This window comes from Lates calcarifer, linkage group LG20, assembly GCF_001640805.2.
Source record: "Lates calcarifer isolate ASB-BC8 linkage group LG20, TLL_Latcal_v3, whole genome shotgun sequence".
Taxonomy (NCBI): Eukaryota; Metazoa; Chordata; class Actinopteri; family Centropomidae; genus Lates; species Lates calcarifer.
In genome coordinates, this window is record NC_066852.1 from 291,289 (window position 1) to 301,833 (window position 10,545).

The 10,545-nt window shown below is 40.7% G+C and overlaps 1 long non-coding RNA gene across 1 annotated transcript; it reads left to right on the plus strand.

Moving 5' to 3' along the window:
* Window positions 1-1,054: 1,054 nt before the first annotated feature.
* Window positions 1,055-7,759, plus strand: LOC108896034 (uncharacterized). The gene is made up of 4 exons (XR_001963061.2): window positions 1,055-1,675; window positions 3,962-4,075; window positions 7,174-7,376; window positions 7,627-7,759. It is a non-coding gene; the product is annotated as an uncharacterized LOC108896034 (long non-coding RNA).
* The last annotated feature ends 2,786 nt before the right edge of the window (window positions 7,760-10,545 follow it).

A 10,545-nucleotide genomic window follows, 5' to 3' on the forward strand; every position in this document is an offset into this window, starting at 1 on the left:
TTAGCTTTGCTGCCACACAGTCTGTTAAACCAGTCTCCTCCTGCTCTGTGATCTCAAATAGAGATTACATGTTTATCAGCAGTCATCACCAAGCTCCTGCTGATAAAAGTCCAATGGTCCTCGTCAATGTACGTCCACTAAAGTGGTCATTTCTGACACACTCAGATTGTTATTCTAAGTGTCTGACAACATTATGGATAGGAGTCCTTCAGAGATAGAGATTTTTATCAAAGAGTAAGATCCTTTTTGTTTCACCAGAAACATCACTATATATCTACCAGACTCCATTGACTCCAATACTGGAGTTCATTTTGTTTAGTTAAAGCTTCAACCCTCACTGAGCAGTTTACGTCATTGTTTTGGAAAAGCTCAATTTTCCCCTGTGCACACTGGAAAACCAAGCCAGTGTCTTCAGATTTACACAAATAATTTAAACAGTACAATAACATATAATATAGTTATGATATAATGTTAAGTCAAGATCTATTAATCAACAGCACAGCCTCACTGAGACTTTTATCCTTGTTTGTTTTAGGTGGGTTCAGGATTTCGTGTCATTTAGTCTGCCGGTCTGGGGTCCGGTTCTGTTTTCTGGATTACAGAACTCACCGTGGGGGCTCCGTCTCATTGGTTTGGTATGTGAGTTGTATTTTTCCTGCACAGCCAGACTTTTAACCCTTTGAGACTCATAAATATTTTTCACTTTGAAGTCTCTCCTCTTTGTCTGAGAGTCGACCAGCTCAGACAGTGAGTGTTCAACTGTAAAAAGAAAGATAGATCACACAGATACACAGACCCTTTATTAATGTCGATGGAAAGAAGCAGTGGCAAAGTCACAAAGATCTAAACAGAAAAACATGATAAAGTCACTGTTTTAACCCTTTAAACATTCGGCTTCTTATTATTATTTTTGTTATTTTCTCTCTTTATTTAGTCACATTAGACATTAGCCACTGTTATATTCAGAATTGAGGCTATTTATGTTCAAAGTTATGCTCACGGTTTTTTCAACCGTTTAGCTTAAACCACGCCCACTTCCGTACGACCAACCCCTTAACGCCCGCGTTTTCATGGACACCGCACCAGTCCAGCTAATACTATAACACAGTTAGGAGGTAGCATGCTAGCTAGCTAATTCTTGTCTCATTGCGTGGTCTGATAAACAGTAAATTCATCAAATTCAGCGCCGCCGAATCCTGTTTTCCAAGCTACTGTAGCTGTTACGCTTTGTGGTTTCTATGGAAACACAGCCGTCGTTTCCTTGAGTCGTTAGTTATACGAAAGTGGGCGAAGTTTCATCTAAGCAGGGTTGTATAATCAAAGAGGCGTGCATTATTTATTTATTTAAAGTTTCCTTGACATAGTGGTTGAAAACAACTACTTTACCTTCCTTTGTGGCAAAAAAAACAAAAACAAAAAATGTCTGCCACGCGCCATATATTCTGGCAAGGACGACAAAATGGCGGCCAAATTGGAATTGAAGTGGGAGTTACGAGTGGAGTGTGGCGACAGGTGGGCAAGACAGAAGATTCCACGGGACTGAGCAGACTGGACGACAGACGACTCAGCTAACACCAGAAGATGGCGGCGGTGGAACATTTGGGGTGCTAGCTGCCGTTAAAACCCGAAGAATGGTCGTTGTCGCCTCCCTCCGCACTGTTTACACCTGTGTAAGGTACGTTTTATTTACTCTGCAGTTGTTTAAGTCGCTGAATCTACTGCTGATGTATTATATATATGTTTGTGTGTTTTGCCCACATGATAAAATGTTGCTACTTCTTGTTGCTTCGATTATTGGTCGTGATTCTGCCGTAAAGTGTTTGAAACCAGGTTACTGGGATTAACATTTACACCTGTTTGGTGCAATGTTTGCCTGTTGAGTCGCGAAATGTCCGTTTGTGGCGCCATACCTGAGTATTGTTGATACTCTGTTGTTGCTGGTGTGAAGGGATCATTAAATAAGCAGTTTTATTCAGTATTCAAGTCAGGAATGATTGATAGCCTGTTTGTTTTTTAAATGTTTTTGTTCTGGTTCTTTGTTCATCTATAATTCAGCACTTAACTCCTTCCTCTGGAAATATGTCTTTGTTTACTGATACTGATTTTCAGTATTTCTAATGACAGAGTTATTACAAGCCATTATTCCAGGCAGAGTATTTATACATATTTTCAGACGTGTTTAACCTTCGTCTTCATTGGGTTCAGTTTAGACTAAAAATAAGTCTTAAAAACTCAAATAAAATCAACCCTTTTTCCTTTGCTCCCCTCCTTTCTTTGTTTTTACTTTATTTATCTGAGTCAGTCTCTTTATTTTTTTCATGTTACTCTTTTTATTCTGGTCCCATTCAAGTCCCTGTCTCTTTAAAATACAAACACCATATCCGACATAAATTATTCAAAGAATAATCTTCAAACTGGAGAGGATCTTTTCCCATATTTTTTATTCTGTTGAATTTTGTGAAGCTCTTATTTTTTTGTCTTCAAATGAAGATTAATATTGTTATAACTGTGGATGTAAAGGCAGCCACTGGTGTCCTGTCTGTCCAGCAGTCCTGCTGGTTTAAAGACCACAGAGTCCTGCAGAGACTGGACCAGATCCACTCACTGACCTGACTCATGTCTGAGAGAGATTTACAGTTCCACATCCACAGCGTTCAGAGTTAATCCTCAGTTTGTTTCACCCCCACAGAGTTTTTATTTATTCCTCCATAATCTGTTTCCTCTGCATCCACCACAAACTCCCACATCTCTGCTCCTCACGGAGAGTCTGAACGGGAACATTCAGAGCGTGAAATGTTGTTCGTTTTGACTTTATTTTCAATAAACGTCCTCATTAAACAGTTGTGGAAAAATTCTCTTTATCTCGGCTCAGACAGACAGCGTGAGGACGAGAGCTGGACAAGATGCAGGGAGAGGAATCAAACTGTTGTTAAACCAGGCTGAGCTTTTATTTGATCTCCAGTGCATAGATTTATCACTGAGATAGAATCAGGAAGTGAAATAAAACTGTGGACTGTCGGACTGTGATCTCCATGAGACAAAGACAGAGAGAGAGAGAGAGACTACAGATGGGAAATGGATCTTTTCTTTCCCTTTTGTTTGTTTTCCATCTGTCCACCTGTCTGCCTTCTCCTTCAGAGGCATCCCAGTATAGAAGCTGATCAATAAATCAATCAATACCCCCCCTCTGCCACAGAGGAGCAGAGTGAATTTTCTAAAAACAAAAGAAGGAGCAGTAACAGGCAGTGAAACTAAAACCAGTTTTAAACCTTTTGTTTTATTCCAGATTTTATTGTTTTTACTCCAAATAAATAAGAAAACCAAATAAAAACCATTTCCTCCTGTTTGTTTCCTAAAAACTAAATGAGCTTTTTGAAAAGTGAAACTACTTATTTGTGAGGTGTTTTTAAAGATTCATGTCTTCAGTAGGGACTCGGAGCTGAAAGCCACATGGTGAATTAATTAATGGTAAATAATTTACAGCAACAATCACGACATGCAGCAGCACCAGAGAAAGGAGATAAAATGTGATCCAACATGAGACTGACCCATTTTTTCTGCTTTGCCAAACCAGTTCAAGGGCCCGGTCAGAACTGGTGCCCATAATCCTCAACCAGGTCCTCGTGTTTCAAGGAAGCAGCTTTAGCTCAGGAGAACCAAAAACTCAAAGACCAAAACTCTGTGACTGCCATTAAAAAAAAGTAGTCTGCCTATAAAGAAGAAAAACCAGAACTATTAGCACTAATGTTACATTTGACGTTTGCTTGCAAGTGTAATTTTAGCTAGCTAGCCAGCCAGCTACTATAACCTTGGTAACAATAGTTAATGTTAGCATGCTACTTTGGCATTGGTCCACCTTCCAACATCTCTTAACATCTGGCTTCATAAAAGGCCAACATTGTATAAGATGTAGTGAACAAGTTTGTTTTTAAAGCACTGTTCTCTTGTCTGTTGTTTACAGAGTTGTCCGTGATTGATGTGGAGCTACCGCCACCGTTGGACTGCAGCTCGCCCACATGGTCTCTGGATAGTTCTGGAACTCATTGTTCCTCGCCTTCATCGCAGGCCAGACAGGGTAAGATTCATTAGAACAGGCTGAGGTAAAACCAAGGCAATACTGGACATAAATGAATCGTCATGTTGCTCTGTAACTGCTGGAGGTGAAAATAAGAAAATGTTTGCAAATAGCTTTAAAATATCAACTAAACAGCGATGATGTGAAAACAAATGACCAGAGGAAGGAAAGTTATCTCAGGTTTGTTGAGCTTCCAAGGCCACCATATTTATGTATTCTTTATTTTGATCCTGCTAAACTTCCATGAAAGTGCTCGCTCGTCTTCTTGGGGTCGACACAAATACACATCAGAAGAAATACTTGGATTTAAAAGTAGTGATACCACATTAAAATACTCTATTACAAGTGTGGCATTCTAAATTTGACTTTAAAGTATATCAGTATTAAGATGTACTTATATACCATATTTGTTCTTTATATAACCTAAAATGGAAGCACTGGAAGGCTGTGCTTAAATACAGTGCTTATGTGGGTGGTTTAAAATAAACAAAACTTAGCTCAGATGTCTTGAGGTATATTTAAATAATTTAAAATGAGTAGACCAACACGTCAGCAGAAAAGTTTCTTCTAAAAAGACTAAAATTACACAGAATATTTCTGCGTTTCTAGCAGGAACTCTGACCTAATTCTGCAGGACTTATAGCTGCTCTTTGCAGCCATTTAGTGGATTAAAACTCACTGATTTTCTAAGTGTTATTTATTCCTTCCTGAAGCTGGAAGCAGAGTCAGTGTAATCTCCGCCGCTCAGTCCTGACAGGCTAATTTACCCAGTCAGAGCCTCCATTAAGAGAAGGCAGTTTAGTGTCAGCTCACTCCGTCGGCATGGATCTCATTTAGAGAAGATTTGAGCTTTGAGTGTCTGAGTCTCGTCCAACACACACAGCTGCTGCTGTACAGATCTTCACATGGAAAAGATCAGATTTTTAACACTGGGAACTGTAGGCTCCTGTACATGCACACAAACAAAAACAGTGTCTGTAGGAATCAACAAGAAGCTGCAGGGTGAGGAGAATTAATTGATACTAACCCACTTAACAGGAGGGGGAGGGGTTGGTGGGGTTGTAGGGCAAAGCTAGTCATCGGATGAGACAGCACAGAGAAGACAGGAAGAGGGAGGGAGTGGGATGTGTTACATTAGCATTTTTATTTATTTATTTTCCCCTGAGGAAGAATCCAAAACCCAAAGATTCAGTTTACAGTCATGATAAAACAGAAACATATCAACAGCTACTGGGTAGATTGTTATAAATGTCAAGTCCACATGTACGTGGGTATTTATTAAAAAAAAAAAAAGATTGTCCCCCTTAAAAAAATAATTCTCTGTCCACGGGAAAACTCAACAACACATCGTCAAGCCTGCCAAACCAGCAGGTGGCAGGTTACACTAGCTGAAGAAATAACAATGAGTTGGGGGGGGGGGGGTCTACTTCATGGATGTTGAATGTTTCACGCCTTCTCAAAATGGTCTGACTCTACAGTTGCTGTAAATTCAGTTGAATATAGTGAGGTAGAATCTCCTTTTTAATGGTCTGGACGCAGGTTTTGTAAGTGTTATTTTATTTTATTGGGCACCTGTCAGCCAGGAGAAGTCACTCTTATCAGTCGTAGTCAGGGATATGAACCACATACGTGTCAGTTAGTATTTGATAGCTGTAAAGTGGATTAATAAAGATGATTTCTGTCCTTGTTCTTCCTGAGAAAATGGCTTGTATGTTTGTTTACTCTGCTCATTCCTTCGTTCAAAATGACCTGAATTTTGTTCCACTGAAAGCCTGGTGAGCGAAATATTGGCAAATTTTTTATGATTCCATGACGCACTGATACTGTGAGGACAGAAAATATATAAACAACGTAGAGACAGAAAGACATGGATTTAATCAAGAAGAACTTCAAATTTCACATGCAAATAAACAAGGAGACAATGGACGGGCTGAATTATGCAAACTGAATGGTGGGCAAAGTAAGTTGCAGCAGGTTCAACCTTGTACTACGTCACCGTCTGTGCCAATTAAAGCGCCCGCCCGGCATCACCGCCCCTCCTCCATTATCCTCCGGCCTCAGCGTTGAGCTCTGAGAGCGGAGAAGGGGAAGGTATGTGGGCTCAGTGCCAGCCGAGCCTGGGAATAAAACACAGAGGCTACCCGTGTGGGGTTCAGCTCTGAGGCAGGCGGGTTACCACAGCAACCAACCACCACTGCCAGACTGGGGTGGTGGTGGTGGTGGTGGGGGCACCTCCTAAATGTCAACTTTTCCTGGAAATGGGAAGAAAAGAAGCTTTTTCAGTCTATTGCTTGTGTAGCTTACAAAAACCTGACAAAAAAGGGGCTTTGAGAGAAATTCTTAAACAATCAGGTCATCAGAAATGTGTTTATTTATTATCCACGAATTATTTAAGATTTTTATTATATACCCTTAAATGGGGGGGGGGGGGGAATCATCCTCCAGTTTTGTTAAATATCATTTTCATGGGATTTTGCATCATGGTAGAAAAAAAGGATTTGTTATAGTAGAACCATTTTATTCCACACATTCTTCTTGTCCTCACCAAACCTGGTGCCTACATTACCCACAACTCAGCTGCCAGCAGTTTGGTCTTATGCTGAGTTCTAGATTGTGGCTGCCCAATCCACACCAGACACCCAATTTTTTCCACGAATGTTAGGGTTTGATGGTTGAGGTTAGGAAGTAGCTGCATTTGATCAGATTTCCGGTAGAGATTCAGCAATGACGCAAATGTCTTGAAACTTGAACATTTCTGAGTTGGAGGATTCGGAAAACTTGGGCCAGTTTCATGCTCCACGGCTTTGGATGCTCCGACATCACTCAGCATTTTTGGTGTTAAAGAAAACTAGTCAAATGAACCCTATTTACTTGTGCTGTACTGGTAAATAAAATTTGAAATCACTAAAGCTGCTCAACCTAAGTTACATAGTGACAGTCCTTCATGTTTGCCAAAGTTTGTCGCTCAAGATACTTAAACCTACGTTTAGTGGCGTATATTCTAAGCCACAAGATCAACTCTTCAGTCATGCAACTATCTTAATTTTTCTGAAGTTGTGAGCACTCCTAATTTGTAAACATGGACATTTTTCCCACAGCTATCGTCCACCCATGATGTGAAGGCAGCGTATGAACATCAGAGGTTCACAAAGTCCAGACTGACAACAGCTGATTCAAGCCTGACAAGCAGAGTCTGAAATATCATAAAATGGCCACCGACTGAGACCCTTTGGATGTAGGTGACAACATGATCCTTCCCCTGGTGTCACCCCTCAGGACAAACCTTCCTGCCTCTCCGATGGTACGAATAGCAGAGTTCTCTCTACATTTTTCATCTGTCCAGCAGTTGTTTCCTACTGTGAGATGAGCATTACAGATGCAGTTTTTGTATATATTTGTGCTCATTAGTGCTGATGTTCAGCCTCCTGCACAGTACCATCTGTAAATCGCTTCCCTGGGCATCATGAAGATCTGATTTCAGCTCAGCAGAGTCAAGCCTGTGGTGGCTCCAGGAACCAGATCCTAATTATCAGGCCTGTGTGTCCCTGCAGGAACAACAAAGCTGCAGCCAGAATCTACATACAGCTCAGACTTCCCTCTTCTCTCTGATGAGAACACTCCCGCCGGGTCGGAGCTGCTGCTCGAGAGGCTGCTGCAGGGAGACCGACGCAACACGAGACGCATTTCAGGGTGAGTCTGCCATCTAAGAGAGTCGCTGAGTTTCAACTTGTTTTGTAGTAAGAAAAAGAGGAACTCACATCCAGTGGCCTCACAGTGGCAGGCGAGGTCATCAATGAATAGAACGATAATCACAACAATGGCTGATCACCATAGTCACCATCACCACCACCCATTCCCCACAATAAACCATGTTCATCAGCAAAGAAAAGTAGTGGTAGAAATAGGAGCAGAACCTTGGCATTACTTTCCACTGCTCTTGCCGAGTAAAGGAATGAAGCTAGCTGCTGAATTTGCAACATTTCTTCTTCTTGCTTACTTATGTTAGAGATCAGTTATTCAACATAGAGCTCTAACGCCCTGTAAGACCTGTGCTGAACCATCTCCAAATTGACTTATTCGGGATTTAGGAGGTGTAACTTCAAACAGTAGTAACGAATAATTTCTGTAGCTGACTTCTGAATCATGTCATCAGTTCAAACCCATGTTTAAAGCGAATCTGTTGAAATGAGGAACAGTCGTGTAGCATCAAGCTGATAACAGTGTGTTTTATGAGCCGTTAAAGAGGGCCCCGGGTCTCCAGGGTTGGAGGAGGTGGTGCTCCATCAGGTCCTGCTGGTTCTTACTCACAGAAAATGTTTCCACTCGGAGGAGGAGGAGGGCGAGACTCAGCGGCGGCCCAGAAAGTGCAAGTCTGGCTTGAGGGCGACTCACTTTTCTGTCCAGCATGTTCAGTGTCTGGGTGCAGTTATATCTGTGGGAATCCTGGATGTTAGACAAACTAGAGTCTGTACAGAAGGAGCAAAATACTGTTGATATTCTTTTAGGAAAGATATGTTGAAATCCTAGTAATTCTTTGTATAGTTAGTGGATTTTAACATCTGGAAGGAATTAATGGAATACTAATGACAGTTCTCAAGCAAAATGACACCAAAGTTACACACTGCTGACCGATGTCACTGCTGCTAGCGATGATTAATTGCATCAGTGGTAATGATCCAAAGTTTTAAGAGGTCATGTCCCCCATTTTTACATCACAGAACAATACTGCCTCAGTATTTCCTTTGTGATCAGTCTGTCAGCCATGATATATAGTCATGTTTTTAGCAGGGGTAAAATGAGAGCCGAGTCGATGCACAACATGAAAGACAGGAAAAACTGGAGTGTGTTTTTGCTTAAGCTTTACAAATTAAGATCTATAATAACTGGAAAATTCTACTGCACAACCCTGACATAAAGAATATTTTTAGAGGTTTATCAAAAGATGGAAACAGGCAAGACATCTTGGTTAAAATGCCAAACTAGAGTATGTTTCCAATGTAGCTGATGGAACCATTGCAGAATTATCATATCTTCCTTAGTTACGTTTCCATCCAAATGTAGAGCAAATTTTAAGAGGAAACTGGCAAAGAAAATGTGATTTTTTTTTTTTCTGTCCACTGTAGTGGACAGAAAAAGTGTGAATATTTGTGTGAATATTTAGCCTGAAATCATCAAATGGAGTATGAATAACACGACCTGATTTTTTTTTGGTTCATTATTTCACAGCGCTTCATTTCTCTGTTTATTAAGCTATAACTCTTCCCCATAACCCCAACAAAAACAGCTTAAAATGCGTAGACATGACACGCGAAATGTCCTGAAAGTGGCGTACCATCTAAATGCAAACGCATGAGATTGTGTTGGAATATTAGGAGCTGGATTGTGGAGATGAAAAGCTGATGGCACCAACTCTGAAGACGGTGCCATTGCACGAGAAGAGGGTGCAACACAGAAAAAAAAAGATCACTAGATTCATTAACTGGAACACCTTTTGTTGTTTGTTGCTTTTAACACCCTGTGGATGTTTTTCTGTTGGAAGTCTAAAAAGGAAACCAAAAGGAGAGAATCTGTTGGTAATGAGGAATAAAAAGCCTATAGATGCCAATAACCCTGATTCTCTCAAAGCTGTTGATATTGAGGTCATTCCTGAGTACATTAGAAGGGGGGTTCGACTTAAAAAACGACTTCAGAGCAGACTTTTTGGATCTCAACCCTTAAAGCAACAGCACCCTGCAGGTTTTAAAGAATCCATTGATTCTGTAGATGTGGTGCACAAGTTTTTGTGGTGTGGGAACTTCATATTACAGTAGGTTGGAATGTTTCCTTTTAAAATTTGTTGTAAATCTATTCTGAGTAGGTATGTATTGCTCTGTTTAGATTTCACTGTGAAGACAAATAGACAGTCTATATTGGGTAGGTTTTTGTGGACTTTCTTCATCCATGTCCTGAGTGATTTAAAGTCCCCCTGCTCTTAGTTTAGATTTAGGGTTCAGGGTTAAAGTTAAGGGCATTGAAATATCTCTTTGACCTTCCTTGTGACGTCCGCCGACTACATGGTTAGGGTTTTGGGCTAGGGTTAGGGTTAATAGTTCAGACTCAGGGTTTACAGCTAAGGTTTGGGTTTAGGAGTCAGGCTTTGGATTTATGGCTTGGATTAGGGTTTAGTTTCAGAGTTGGGGTTTAGGACTAGAGTTAGGGGCATTGAAATATCTGTTTGACCCTCCCTGTGATGTCCACTAACTACAGAGGTAGGATTTAAGGCTAGGGTTACGATTTAGGGTTCAGGCTGTATGAGCTGTATATGTGTCCAAAAAATGATCCCAAGACTCGAATAGTATCTGTGGTAAATTCTGAATATTGTCAGAATAATAGTGGAAAATTTGCGTGAACGTAAACGTTCTGATTGCTTTGGGTTTTACCCTCATCAACCACCCGCTTGGAACATGATAGTAAGAGATTCACAAATTAAG